Below are 15,263 nucleotides of genomic sequence, written 5' to 3' on the forward strand. Positions count from 1 at the left end.
AGTGTTGATATTACCAGGGTATAACTGTATTTGGCACAGTGTTGATATAACCAGGGTATAACTGTATTTGATACAGTGTTGATATTACCAGGGTATAACTGTATTTGACACAGTGTTGATATTACCAGGGTATGACTGTATTTGATACAGTGTTGATATTACCAGGGTATAACAGTATTTGATACAGTGTTGATATAACCAGGGTATAACTGTATTTGATACAGTGTTGATATTACCAGGGTATAACTGTATTTGGCACAGTGTTGATATTACCAGGGTATAACAGTATTTGATACAGTGTTGATATTACCAGGGTATGACAGTATTTGATACAGTGTTGATATTACCAGGGTATGACAATATTTGACACAGTGTTGATATTACCAGGGTATAACTGTATTTGATACAGTGTTGATATTACCAGGGTATAACTGTATTTGATACAGTGTTGATATTACCAGGGTATAACTGTATTTGACACAGTGTTGATATTACCAGGGTATAACTGTATTTGATACAGTGTTGATATTACCAGGGTATAACTGTATTTGATACAGTGTTGATATTACCAGGTATGACAGTATTTGATACAGTGTTGATATAACCAGGGTATGACAGTATTTGATACAGTGTTGATATTACCAGGGTATAACTGTATTTGATACAGTGTTGATATTACCAGGGTATAACTGTATTTGATACAGTGTTGATATTACCAGGGTATAACTGTATTTGATACAGTGTTGATATTACCAGGGTATAACAGTATTTGATACAGTGTTGATATTACCAGGGTATGACAGTATTTGATACAGTGTTGATATTACCAGGGTATGACAATATTTGACACAGTGTTGATATTACCAGGGTATAACTGTATTTGATACAGTGTTGATATTACCAGGGTATAACAGTATTTGACACAGTGTTGATATTACCAGGGTATAACTGTGTTTGATACAGTGTTGATATTACCAGTGTATAACTGTATTTGATACAGTGTTGATATTACCAGGGTATAACTGTATTTGATACAGTGTTGATATTACCAGGGTATGACTGTATTTGGCACAGTGTTGATATAACCAGGGTATAACTGTATTTGATACAGTGTTGATATTACCAGGGTATAACTGTATTCGGCACAGTGTTGATATTACCAGGGTATGACAGTATTTGATACAGTGTTGATATTACCAGGGTATAACTGTATTTGATACAGTGTTGATATTACCAGGGTATAACTGTATTTGATACAGTGTTGATATAACCAGGGTATGACAGTATTTGATACAGTGTTGATATTACCAGGGTATAACTGTATTTGATACAGTGTTGATATTACCAGGTATGACAGTATTTGATACAGTGTTGATATAACCAGGGTATAACTGTATTTGGCACAGTGTTGATATTACCAGGGTATAACAGTATTTGATACAGTGTTGATATTACCAGGGTATAACAGTATTTGATACAGTGTTGATATAACCAGGGTATAACTGTATTTGGCACAGTGTTGATATTACCAGGGTATAACAGTATTTGATACAGTGTTGATATTACCAGGTATGACAGTATTTGATACAGTGTTGATATTACCAGGGTATAACTGTATTTGGCACAGTGTTGATATTACCAGGGTATAACTGTATTTGATACAGTGTTGATATTACCAGGGTATGACAGTATTTGATACAGTGTTGATATTACCAGGGTATGACAGTATTTGGCACAGTGTTGATATTACCAGGGTATGACAGTATTTGATAGTGTTGATATAACCAGGGTATGACAATATTTGACACAGTGTTGATATTACCAGGTATGACAGTATTTGGTAGAGTATGAATATAAACATGATACATGTATTTTTCGCAGTGACAGTGTTACAAAGGTATGAATGATCAGTTTCAACCTGTGTTATACCCAAATATATCTTCAGTGTAGGTTTTACTTGTGTAATATAATCATGATAAGGCAAACAAATCATCTATCAGAGAAGCTAGTCCAGAGCTTTAGGTCAAGTGCCTAGTTTCAGTGTCAGCTAATACGACTTTGATCAGCTTACCACTACAGCTGGCTGCTGATTATTATTGCATTATGTTCACTGTTTATTCTTACATTCTATGCTTTACGACTCCCCATTGATTACATATTAATCATTTCCTACAAAGCCATCAAAGGCAGTGTTGACTAGCTAATGATGGAATTCATCAAGTATGGAGACTACCATTACAGTTCATATAGTTTCTCTGTGTTGTAGATTGATAGGCAATCATGTAGAAACTGAAAACACAGTTGAACAGTGTCACACCTGTTGCAGGTTTCTTAACCCCACTGATACCTGTAATTATCTCACGTTGTGTAAGAGATCAAACTAGTAGAGAAACAAACACACTTTTTTATATTTATTCATCTCATTTATTTATTTCAAACTGCATATTTGTCAACTGTGAAGATTTGGGGTAGAATAGGTCTTCAGTAACCCATGCTTGCCGTAAAAGGCGACTCTGCTTGTCGTAACCGGCATCGGGTGACTAATGGTTGATGCATTGGGTAACTAATGGGATCGGGTGGTCAGGCTTACTGACTTGGTTGATACATGTCATCGATGCTCGGGATGTCAATCACTGGTTTTACAGACTGCCGTCATATAGCTGGAATAAACCTTCTCACTGGGGCTCCTTTGCAATATAAAGTAGTCGCTTGTTTTTATCAACATTATTTTTTAAAGACTAAGCGTTAGTCTAACTCTGTCGTGTTTGTGGTCGGAACTGGTGAAATAGAATCTTGCAATTATATGCTTACATGTCCTGAATCCCCATTCAGTCTGACTTTAAATATGTGGTTAACATTATCATGATATCTCCTACTAAGTCCTTACGGGGGCACGGGTGGCCCAGTCGTCTAAGGCGCTGTGATTCGCTGTGCAGAGTAGCGTCCTTTGGGAACACCAGAAACCTATGGTTGTGGGTTTGAATCCCGGTTCACCCCGATTATGTTTCTAGGTTTGTCAGCACCATACCCATGCTTGTGGGTTTCACCAAAGTGGTAAACGTCTGAGACCTGCATCACTTCAGGTTTTCCACCCACATTACCCTGACACGCCGCTATATAACTGGAATACTGTTAAAAGCGGCTTTAAACCCAACTCACTCACTAACTCCTTACAGTATTTGGTGTGTGTCTGATTTTTCATTTGATGCAGTCAGTATTGGCGATATCTCATGATATAAGTTTGTTGACATTGCACTGATGTTAGCTTTTCATCGGTCATGAATATCCACAGTCACCTCATTTAGTGTAGGAACATGTGATATTCTTCCTATCTGACGATAATACAGACATTCGTTGTGGTCGTGTCATAGGTTGTCATTAAATTATCAATACAAGGAGGAAGTCAAATTATTTGAATTATTAATTTTCCATTGTGCAGAATTATCCCTACCTGAGAGGACAGCTTGACATAACACCTGTAATTAGCACAGGTGTTTTCCACAGGTAAAACCCTACCTATACAACAATACTGTTGGAATACTGTTGGAGGCAGATGCTCATTAACTCAATCTGACACTACAGCAGATGCTGATAAGATTGAACTTGATCTTTGAAAAAAGACATTATCATCAAAATGTTACAGCGCAGTTTTGCTTGACGACATAAAGATCTAAACCGAAACGTTGCTATTACAGTATCTTAAAGAAGTTGTCCATGAATTGTGGCTAATGTTAATATTGCTGGTAAAAATAGTTTTAAGAAAACAAATTAAGTCTAGACTTCCCTGATTAGTGATGCAGGATGTGTGACATTCGATCACGAAATAGAAGATTTGTCAGGGTAACTTCAAGTGATGCCAGGCAGATAATACAGTCACTAACTCGGCCACATTTGTTCATCAGCATGTATCTACGGTAACAGAGCACCGCATTGTGTCCGATATCAACACCAAGAGCAAACTGTTCCTTAAACTGATACAGTTGGACAAACTGTCAATTTATTTCCAAAATAACATGTTCACTTCTCGAGAGCCTGACATATATCTTCAGTTATCAAGTAAAATTAATTAATGGAATATCATTTTAGGTAATGGATAATGTTAGTCTCTGTTTTGTGGTTATTAGTGATGAAGTACTCTGTGTAGCATAGCTTCAGTGACAAGGGTCTGTGGTGGTTACTTGTGTATGTAGGAATGTATGTGACACCACTGTAGATTGATATGTGATGAGTCAGAGAAAATAACAGTGCAGGCTGCCAGGGTGGTGGTTACAGTGGCTATGACATCTGAACACAGTGACAGGTGTACGTCGGCAGGTGCCCTGTGTGTATGTCAGCAGGTGCCCTGTGTGTATGTCAGCAGGTGTCATGTGTGTATGTCAGCAGGTGCCCTGTGTGTATGTCAGCAAGTGCCCTGTGTGTATGTCAGCAGGTGCCCTATGTGTATGTCAGCAGGTGCCCTGTGTGTATGTCAGCAGGTGCCCTGTGTGTATGTCAGCAGGTGTCATGTGTGTATGTCAGCAAGTGCCCTGTGTGTATGTCAGCAAGTGCCCTGTGTGTATGTCAGCAGGTGCCCTGTGTGTATGTCAGCAGGTGCCCTGTGTGTATGTCAGCAGGTGCCCTGTGTGTATGTCAGCAGGTGCCCTGTGTGTATGTCAGCAAGTGCCCTGTGTGTATGTCAGCAAGTGCCCTGTGTGTATGTCAGCAGGTGCCCTGTGTGTATGTCAGCAGGTGTCATGTGTGTATGTCAGCAGGTGCCCTGTGTGTATGTCAACAGATGCCCTGTGTGTCTGTCTGGTGCCCTGTTTGTCAGTCTGGTGCCCCATTTGTATGTCAAGTGCCCCGTGTGTATGTCAGGTGCCCCGTGTGTATGTCAGTGCCCCGTTTGTCTGTCTGGTGCCCCATTTGTATGTCAGGTGCCCCGTGTGTATGTCAAGTGCCCCGTGTGTATGTCAGGTGCCCCGTGTGTATGTCAAGTGCCCCATGTGTATGTCAAGTGCCCCGTGTGTATGTCAGGTGCCCCGTGTGTATGTCAGGTGCCCCGTGTGTATGTCAGGTGCCCCTTGTGTATGTCAAGTGCCCCATGTGTATGTCAAGTGCTCCGTGTGTATGTCAGGTGCCCCGTGTGTATGTCAGGTGCCCCGTGTGTATGTCAGGTGCCCCGTGTGTATGTCAAGTGCCCCGTGTGTATGTCAGGTGCCCCGTGTGGCTGTCAACAGGTTCCTGCTGTATGTCATATATACAAGCACATATGACATGGGGGACATGTAGATGAATATTGCATCCATCAAATGTGGAATAACATTCTTCCATTACATAAATTGCTGAAATTGATTCTCTGGTTTGAAGGGGCTTGGTTGGGGATGTAGGTAGTGTTAGCCTGAAGTTGGTCCAGGTTTGATCCCCAATGTGGGTGCATGTATCTGGAAAGCTGTTGTAGTTGTGTAGGATTCTGTTCATTGATTTAGTAATAAGGTTTTATGGGTACTGTGTGGTCAAGTGACAATAGGTCATGACTAATCTCCTGCACCCACTGGTTGTGAAATAACTTCCTTTGTTGTGACAGAACCACATAATCAATACTTGATATGATCTGCGACAAGGCTAGTCATGAAGTCAGGTGATAGCTACAAGGTGTCAACAGTTATCCTTCTTCCCCGTAACTACTTCCTAATCATTTAATTTCATTTAGTTTCAGATTCAGAGTTTAATAGATATATCACACTGTCAGGGGTAAGAAAATATATCAGACAGTCAGGATCTATATAATATTTCCCACAGTCCACATGTATAGGATATATCGCTATCATCTCGTATCACACAGTCAGGATGTACAAGATATATCACAGTCAGCATGTATAGGATATATCGCTATCATCTCGTATCACACAGTCAGGATGTACTAGATATATATCACAGTCAGCCTGTATAGGATATATGACCATCATCTTGTATCACACAGTCAGGATATACAACATATATCACAGTCAGCATGTATAGGATATATTGCTATCATCACACAGTCAGCTTTAGCCTTGCTCCAAGTCTATACAAAATGATAAGTCCATACGTATATAGTAATTCTATCCTTCTAAGATGCAAGTCTTGATAAGCAAACACCACTCTTTTATAAGCACAACTTGTTCTTATTTTTTATATAATCTACAAATTATTGAAACTAATAATTATTGCCTTAGAGACTTATGCAAGTCTAAGTCAGCATGTGTAAGATATTTAACTCAGATAAACACTCCCTCTCTCACTATAATCACCAAGTGTTCCAATACTTTTTAATAGGGATAAACTTTACAAAGGATAAGTAAATGTGTCTGATATTTGAACAACGGAGGGAGATAAGTGACATGCATGGACATTCCTCTACAGAGCAAACACACACGGCCTGTATAAGACTGCAGGGCTTCTGCCTGTGTTGCAGGGCTGGTAGTGAGAGATGCTACAACCTCCAGGGTAATTAGTCCGCAGGCGTTACACAATGTGCATGTGTTTCAAAGGTTACCTACATTAGGTGACGTGACATTGAAACTTTTGCCACGATTTACCTAATGGGCTTTTCATGTTTGATTATATGGTCTCTATTCATTTTCCTTGTACGACTTTCAGTTGATGACATATTACATGCCTATTCCTGATGTTGATTTATTTGGTTGTAGTAATGGGTCAGTAATTAGCTCACGTCTACATTATAAAGCTTGGGTAGCAGTCTCCACAATAGTACATATTTGTATTTATTTGATTACTTGTCAAGGTTGGATTGAGCGAGTATGGTTTTATGCCATTTTTAGCAATATTCCAGCAATATCACAGCTAGGAAAACAAAAAATGGTCTTCATGCGTTGTACCTATGTGGGAAATCAAACCCTGGTCTTCAGTGTGATGAGCAAACGCTGTCACCACTAGTGTACCCTTCCACAAGGTTGCTTTATGTAGTGTTGTGTTTTCCCTTTGTGGAGGTATTCTGTGTAGTACAGACATGTTTTGTTGGGTTTGTTGTTGTTTTTTTGGTGTTTTTTTATAGTTTTTTTGGGAGGGGGGCCATTAGTGAGGTTACTAACTGCATCAGGCTATTGTGAATCTAAATGTCATAACTGTAATTTTCTTTTTAAAATAAAGTGTTCAAATTTGGACGGTTGGTGGTTTGAAGTCGCAGATATATCTGCAACCTCGCGTACAAAGAGACTTGTGGTTTTATAGTTACGCCATAATCAGATTCAATGACAAGTCCCTGATGCTGGAAACAGGATAACCCGGTCTCCGCCACACAAAAGGTGTTCGTTTTGTCTGAATTCAAACGTGTTATGGAGCACTCGGTTGCCTCAACATGACTGAGTGAGTCTTTCTTATCTCGGTGCAGGACAACGCCAGCCCATTGACACAGAAATGCTCCCCAGGAATTCCATCCCTGACCTGCCTCTACTGAATCAGATCCTGAAGGAGTTTCTATGCAAGGCCCTTCTTGCTCCCTCAGAACAACACGTCACGAAGGTGGTTTCTGTTAAACCCCTTGGTGGCTTAAAATCAAATCGCTGTGAAAAGGAGTGTTTGAGAACATGAGAATATGTGATGGTGAAGGGGATTACATATACGGATACCCTTGCTGTCATCTGTCATCTGTTACACCCAAGTCTGTCATCCGTTACACTCAATTCTGTCATCCGTTACAACAGGTTACAAAATATGGAGGACAATATCAGCAGGGTTTTGTTCATTGAGTATCAGTTTACTAAGGGAATAGATTTGTTTGAAACATAATGCTGTAAAAATGCGACTAAAGAGATTGAGGACTTTTACAAAGGTCCTTGGTCAGAATTTCTGCAAACAATGAACTGAAGATAGAAAAAATATTCAGAACCTTCCGAAACAATCTGCCGCATATTAAAGCAGTCTTTGCTTGAGTACATGACAGTTGTTGACATCGCGCAGCGCTGATAAGGTGTGTGTTTGTTTGTTTATAAGTTACATTGATAAGCACTTCCATACTACATAAACTGTCTATTGCCAACACATGTGAAGAGAAGCCATCAACATTGCTCCTTTTGTCGGTTTGCTGTTTGAACCACTTTGTGTCACTTTGTGCCACTGCTGTCTGTAGTGTGTGTCCTGAACTCAAGGTTATCACCCTGTCAGGACACACACTGGTGTGTATATGAACATTGCATGTTCTGTTGTATAACTGATCAGAATGTACCAGTAATATATTCTTAATGTCACCACAGCCTTTGAACGAACACTGTTCACTGGCAACAATCACATTGTATCAGATAAGTAGATGTCTGAAGAGACTGTCTTGTTGGATGTTCCTGTTAACAAAACCGGTCATGTGCACCCGTCAACTTTTGTTGTCTGTGTACAATTGATTCTTTGAAGTTCTATAATGGTTGCCCTAACTCACCGCTAATGAGGACTGCACTTTATCTGTTTGTGTTGAGGAAAACCTCCATGAACTAGTTTTAATCCAGAACTAGTCAAAGAAGCTTGTATTGGCTGTGTAGTGTTGCATCCCTATTTAGCATGCCAGAATCCAAAGATCATGAGTTTAAATCCATAATTCATCCTGTGTTTCTTGGATTGTCAGCATCATACTCTGAGTTTACGCCAAAGTTCATCAAGTTTGAAGCACCTAAGACCTGCATTACTTTGGCTTTCCTCACAAATTAAAATGATATGCCATCAGATAGCTGAATTACCTCTCAAAGTGGCTTGAACCCAACTCAGTCATGGTACAGACCAAGTGTGTATTAAGTAACATATGACATCCCAATCAGTCTTTATTTGAATTATGTTTTAAATTATAGCAATTAGATGAAAAGGTTATTGAATAAAAGCAATTTGTGCTTGTTTCTTGTGGTGCTTTATCCAAGAATATATAGACAATCAGAATTAAAATCAGAATATCAAAGGAGCAGCTGTAGGAGTAATGAGTGGTTTTAGGCCGCTTTTAGCAATATTCCAGCCACATCCAGAAACAGGCTTTACACATGTTACCCATTAAGGAAATCAAACCAGGGCCTTCGGCATGATGAGCAAACACTTTAACCACAAGGCTACCCCACCATTCCATAGATATAATGAAGCTAGCAGTGTTCCTGCCGGGGGGAGGTGTCCTCAGTGCTGCATCTGGGTACCTGTGTTGAGGTATTGACTTCACATACCGCCAAACTAGTGAAGCGAGTCTGTTAGAAATAGAAGTGTACCGACTTAGCCCATGATCTTTAGCCTTGAGAGTTGTCACATTGCCTGTACACCACTGTTGTGGACTGTGAAGGATCTTCGGAGTGAGACACTCCTGAATGACCTGCTGTGGACTTGCACAAGTCTCTAAGGCAATAATTATTAGTTTCAATCATAAGTTCTAGATTATGTAAATAATGAGAACAATTTGCCCCTATAAGAGACTGGAGTGTGTACTGTCAACATATCTAGACTTGCCTATTAGGAGGATAGAATTACTACACATCCATGGCCATTTCTTTCAGTACAGCTTTGGAGCAAGGCTAGGCCTGCTACCACTGCTGTGACCTGCTATAGATAGACAGAACTTGGTCTCGGAACATGCCATGAGGCACAACATGATTGCTAGGTTTTCACAAACTGAAGCAGAAACAGACCTGATTATGAGTTCAGTAATAACCCTTTATGTTGTTTGAAAAGTTTTACTACATTATTTCTCCCTTCACCTTGGGTATTTGGCTAGATATTTGATATTTGTGTAAAACAGGTTTATATCCAGGTATGGTTATTATATGACTTTGAAAGGACACGAAATCTTACAATATATATTCTGCATAAAAGAACACATGGACCTATAAAACCATGTATGTATATGAACTATAATGATAATCACTACAGGACCAACATATATTGGTCCAATGTTTCTAACTTTGTTGCTTGGTTCCTTGATATGATATTGCTGGAAACATTGCTAAAAGCAGCATTGAAACCTCACTCACTCACTCACTCACTCACTCACTCACTCACTCACTCACTCAGGTGGGGTAGCCTAGTGGTAAAGCACTCGCTTGTCACGCCGAAGACTTGGGTTCGATTCCCCACTTGGGTACAATGTGTGAAGCCCATCTCAGGTGTCCCCTGTCGTGATATTGCTGGAATATTGCTAAAAGCAGCATAACGACTCACTCACTCACTGACTCACGGACATCACCAGATGTAACCAGCATCGTCTGTCTTGGCTGTCATCTGCATCATGACATTTGGATTGTTCTCGATTATGAGCTGTTGAAGAATCATTTTCCCACGGTTCTGTCCAAGATCAATCATTGTGCATAAGTGGTGGCGCCAACAGAGCATGGCGGTGCACTACTAGTGCCTGTTTACCATGTTTACTGGTATACATTTAAACACACAATCAATACCCGTCCCTCTGTACCATCTCACTCAAGCATGGTAGATCAACCAGCATCCAAAACACAGGAAACAGTCTCCTGTTGCCATGGATGTGGAGGAGGCTACAATTAAAATTGATTGTGACTCATTAATTAGACTTAACGATGTAGACGTAGCATGGATGTGCTTCAATTCTGTGATGAATAAATTATGTCTCCAAACACTTCTTCAGTTTCATGGCTCTTAACCCGCCTCATTGTATCATCTTTTGTTTTCGGTGTCTGCATCAAAAATGGATGCCAGTAACTTTTTATAGGTCTCGGCAAGATGCCAATTTGGATGCACTCATTCTTATAACATTACAGACTCGGGATGATTATCAATTCAGTGTTGATGGCAATAGATCACAGAGAGCAATGACCTACTTATCGCTGCGACAAGTTAGGTCAGATTTTTAAAAAGATTCTAACCCCATGACTTCATTGTGTGCATATTTAGAAAATTATCATTCTTCATGAATTCTTTTCCATTTGGCTACGTTTTGATATGAATGAGGAAGGTGAAGCGTGATGGCTTATTGTCAGGGAGAACCTAACTTAGAGTTTGAAAAGGACCTGGATAAGTCGTGCTACTGACGCAATGTCAGTGTTTAGGGCAAATAATAATAGGGAATAGTCAGGGATGTAGGTAAGACTAGTGGTTGAAGCATTGGCTCGTCACATCACAAAGGTTCCATTCAACACCATCTGTGGAACCCATGTTTGGTGCTCTGGATGTGACATTGCAGAAATATGGCTGAAAGTGACATGAAATCTTATTATCAGAATCTTAAACTCCTTAAACTCACTGTAAACTTACTATAAACTTAAAACAATGTGCCTGCATGGTTCTGGCTTAAAAGTCAACATTCTATTCCAATTTGCTGTGTATGTGGTGTATATATGCTTATAACTAACTACGGTTATAACAAACTAAAATTAGTGGCCTCTTTTGGTTCGTTATAACCATAGTTTACTGTATTAGCAATGTTCCCTAAGGCTTTTGACTTACTGATGCTTCACTATTAAGTAAAGTTAAGGATCATAAATAATTCAGTTTAATCGTTTATTCTGTTATGAGATCTTGTATTATAATTGTTTGTACTTGCTGTCTCTTATACCTGTACATAGTTTTACATGGTATGATCTTAATCATGCAAAAAAAATATGCCAGAACACAAACATATCCTGAATTCCTCTGAATGACAGATTGGCAGTGTGTTATCAGTGCTCTTGAGATGGGCTAGATAGATTGACAGTGTTGTTATCGATGCTCTCGAGATGGGAATGTGTGGCAGGGCGTGAAGGGTATGACCTAACATTCTCCTGTCACCCTTAGGCCGGGATTAGCTGTGTGGCTGGAGAGAATTTATTATGCAACTATTAGGGACTTTCCTTAACCTTACACCATTAAACCTGTGTTTAATTACTGATAGGAAGGCCTGAATGTAGAGAAGATCACCTTTCAATGATCAACCATTTAGAAGTCATCAAGGTATGAACACCTCACACAGGTGATTGTCTGGATCCTGTTACATGCTGGGGAGGAGTGGGCTAGGTAGGTTGTAAAGCTTTGTTTGCTTTAAAAGGTGTAAAAATAAAATAAAATAAAAAAGATGTGAGCGTGGATTAACATGGGGTAATGTTCTGTGAACTGAGTGTGGTAGATTCAACAGGTTGGTTATGAAGTGTAGGACAAGCCCTGATTTCACAAAGTGATCGTTGTGCTATGATGAGCGTAACTCCCTAATGTTAACACAGACTTGCGACAGTTGTAGCGCTACGATCACTTAGTGAAAGCCCAGAGCCTCGTTCCACGAAGCGATCTTAGCGCTAGGCGATAACATAGACTTACAATGATCGTAGCTAAGATGGCTTTTTGAAGCCAAGGAGGATAACACCTAGGGCCAGGTACCTAGAAACAAGAACAGTTTCAGTTGAGGCCTTAGACTTTTTCTGTCAGGCAAGATTTGGTTTAAGGCATTCATGAAGGACACATGTAAAGTTAGTTGTTGCTTTTGATGTTCGCTCCTGGGTATGTGATTGGAATGGTGACAGAAGTATGAGCTGAGAAGCTGAACATGTTTATGAATAAGATGATACAACGGATGGATCCTACTCATTAAGTCAAACATGTTTGAGCTGGTAGTGGATACACATCTTTCACCTGACAGCCTGTTGATACTTTATGTCCAGCATTTCTTCATCATTATTAACTTCAGGAAACGAGTTAGCGTTAGGTTTGAAGAATGAATTTTATGATCAATGTTTTATTCTTTTCAATTCCCCTAAAAAAATAGACACAAAGTATTAAAAAACCATCCTATGAATGATAAGGACTGACACCAAGACATTAATAGCTTGGCGTCTGCAGAGAGCAACTCAGGCTGGGACATAAGTCTTGTGAGAATAGCCTGCACAGACGCCTCCCTCAGGTTGACTTGGCAATAAATGGCTCATTAATGTATGACGGCACGTCACATATGACTGATCAGTGCCCTGGTCCCTCGCGTCCCCCTGGTGGCAGACCGGATCATTACACCGACGACGACTACGATGTATGTTGTTCCAGAGTAGGAATCACAGCGTGTTGATTACTGTAGGAGAAGGAGATATCAATAAATCCATATCTCTATCTTTGTTGGCGGAGTCAAATTAATCACACTTGATATACCATTAATTCAACAGTCACCACATTTCATTAATTTTCTGTGGATTTATGCAGGATAGGATATTGTTACAATATAGTAAATGTTATCACATTTGTATCATAAATTTGTCATTTCACACCAGCTTCACTAATGCACTAACATGTTGGCGTGACTAATAGTGGTGTGTATATGGTAAATGTGAAATGAGGTCTATCGTAATGCATTGCCGTCCATCAACATTGACTGCTCGTGATACACGGACTGGCCTGTGCTTGAAGACATCATTATATTATAGTCTTTACATTTTATCCTACTGAATTTTTATAAAGATATTCCAATAATTCACTGAAACCTCAAATTTTGAGTTAGTAATATCAACTGTTGAACCATGTAATTTGTTTTCAAACATTCTCTTGTTAACATGTTGTAATTCTGAAATTAATTACAATGACTTTACAAATTAGTTGTCAAGATGAGACAAAGTAAAATAGCTTAATTATTTATTCGAACTTTGATATTTCAATAAAGCACACCTTTTTGTTGTGTTTTCAATACAAATTTGGTGAAGATTCCGGGTTAGAATAGGTCTTCAGCAACCCATGCTTGCGTAAAAGGCGACTATGTATGTCGTAAAAGGTGACTTACGGGATTAGGTTGTCAGGCTTGCTGACTTGGTTGATACATGTCATCGATCCCAATTGCGCGGATCAATGCTCATGATGTCAGTCACTGGATTGTCTTATCCAGACTCGATTATTTATAGACCGCCGTCATATAGCTGGAATATTGCTGAGTGGGGCGTTAAACAACAAATTATTTTTATTTTTCATACTTTTGATCATTGACTTCATGAAAAACATTAAAAATTGCACATGCATGAATTTAAATTAATGTCTATAATAAACCAACCTGGTAAAATAACCATTTTAATATATACACAGCCAAAAGAACCTCGAACCATACAAACATATAGAGAAGTATGTACATTAAGAAGAGATGTTTCCAATGTGTAACACTTAATGACAAAATTCACAATCAGTCCAGTGTTATCACAGAGTGTCTATATTCTTATCACAATATGTTGCACGTGACCACTGTCAAATGTTGAGAAGTAGGGCTGGGACAAGTCCAAATTTACTACCCGGGTACCCGACCCCCTATTACCCAACCCTACCCGGGTACCTGACCCCCTATTACCCGACCCTACCCAGGTACCCGACCCCCTATTACCCAACCCTACCCGGGTACCTGACCCCCTATTACCCGACCCTACCCGGGTACCCGCAGTAGGTCTCAAGTTGGGTACAAAATGTCCGATTGGGAATAGTTTGACTATAGCCCTGGCAAAATGTATTTAGATACACATATAAAACAATCTGGTCACGCATACCCTGAAGTTGACTGAAGTTTTATCTTTATTCAAACCTATAAAGATCAGAAGTAATGGGTTCACAGTCCGAAAGAAATGCAAACATTAGTGACTTGTAGTGTAACCATAGAGTTCTGGAAAATGCTTGTAGTTAAACAATATATCATGTGACAAACCACGGGTCCGGGGAGAGCTGTTGGTACCCTGGTCTTTCTCTGTACCCACCCGACCCGAGTACCCGAGTTACCCATCCCATCCCGTTTGCGTAGTATATATATCTTCTGGTAGGTGTGGAGACGAGGATAAAAGTGTGACGCCAAGGACGCTATTCCCAAGAATGGTAATTGAGAAGGTGGTTATTAGGAGATGTGTGCTAATTATATGGATTACCTTACCTCAAAACAGTACTGTGTACAAAACAAGCCCTAAATCCCCCTGCCCCTCCCCCTGCCCCTCCCCTTCTCACCATCACTAGCTTAGCTGATCCCTGTACTGTTAAGATTGGCACTGGGAACTACATATACAAACATACTACTGGCCATACCCTTGCTTCAACAAAAGGTGTTGACCATTTACAACCACTCCGGATATTGTCCTGCCTGGACCTGGGAATGCTGATCACACATTATAGATAGAAGATATTTCAGGGCCTCTACTCTGGTGTATAGGGTACAAACACAGGGTGTGTGTCATATAGGGATATGTATGGCGAGGTATTCAGCTCCACCACAATACCCATGTTGCCGATGTGCGGTATGGAGCCATTATATACAAATACTTTCAGGGTGGATGAGTCACACTTAGCCTTGTACCACAATTTACATTCAATACACAGGTTCTCACTCA

General features: G+C 39.9%; 1 protein-coding gene across 4 annotated transcripts in view; it reads left to right on the forward strand.

The window, feature by feature from the left end:
* The window catches only part of LOC139442088 (apoptosis-stimulating of p53 protein 1-like), a 129,251-nt gene that overhangs the window by 103,263 nt on the left and 10,725 nt on the right, over window positions 1–15,263 (forward strand). The window lies entirely within an intron of this gene.

This window comes from Haliotis cracherodii, unplaced genomic scaffold (genome assembly GCF_022045235.1).
Source record: "Haliotis cracherodii isolate W230 unplaced genomic scaffold, xgHalCrac1.p SCAF_5, whole genome shotgun sequence".
In the NCBI taxonomy this organism is placed as follows: Eukaryota; Metazoa; Mollusca; class Gastropoda; order Lepetellida; family Haliotidae; genus Haliotis; species Haliotis cracherodii.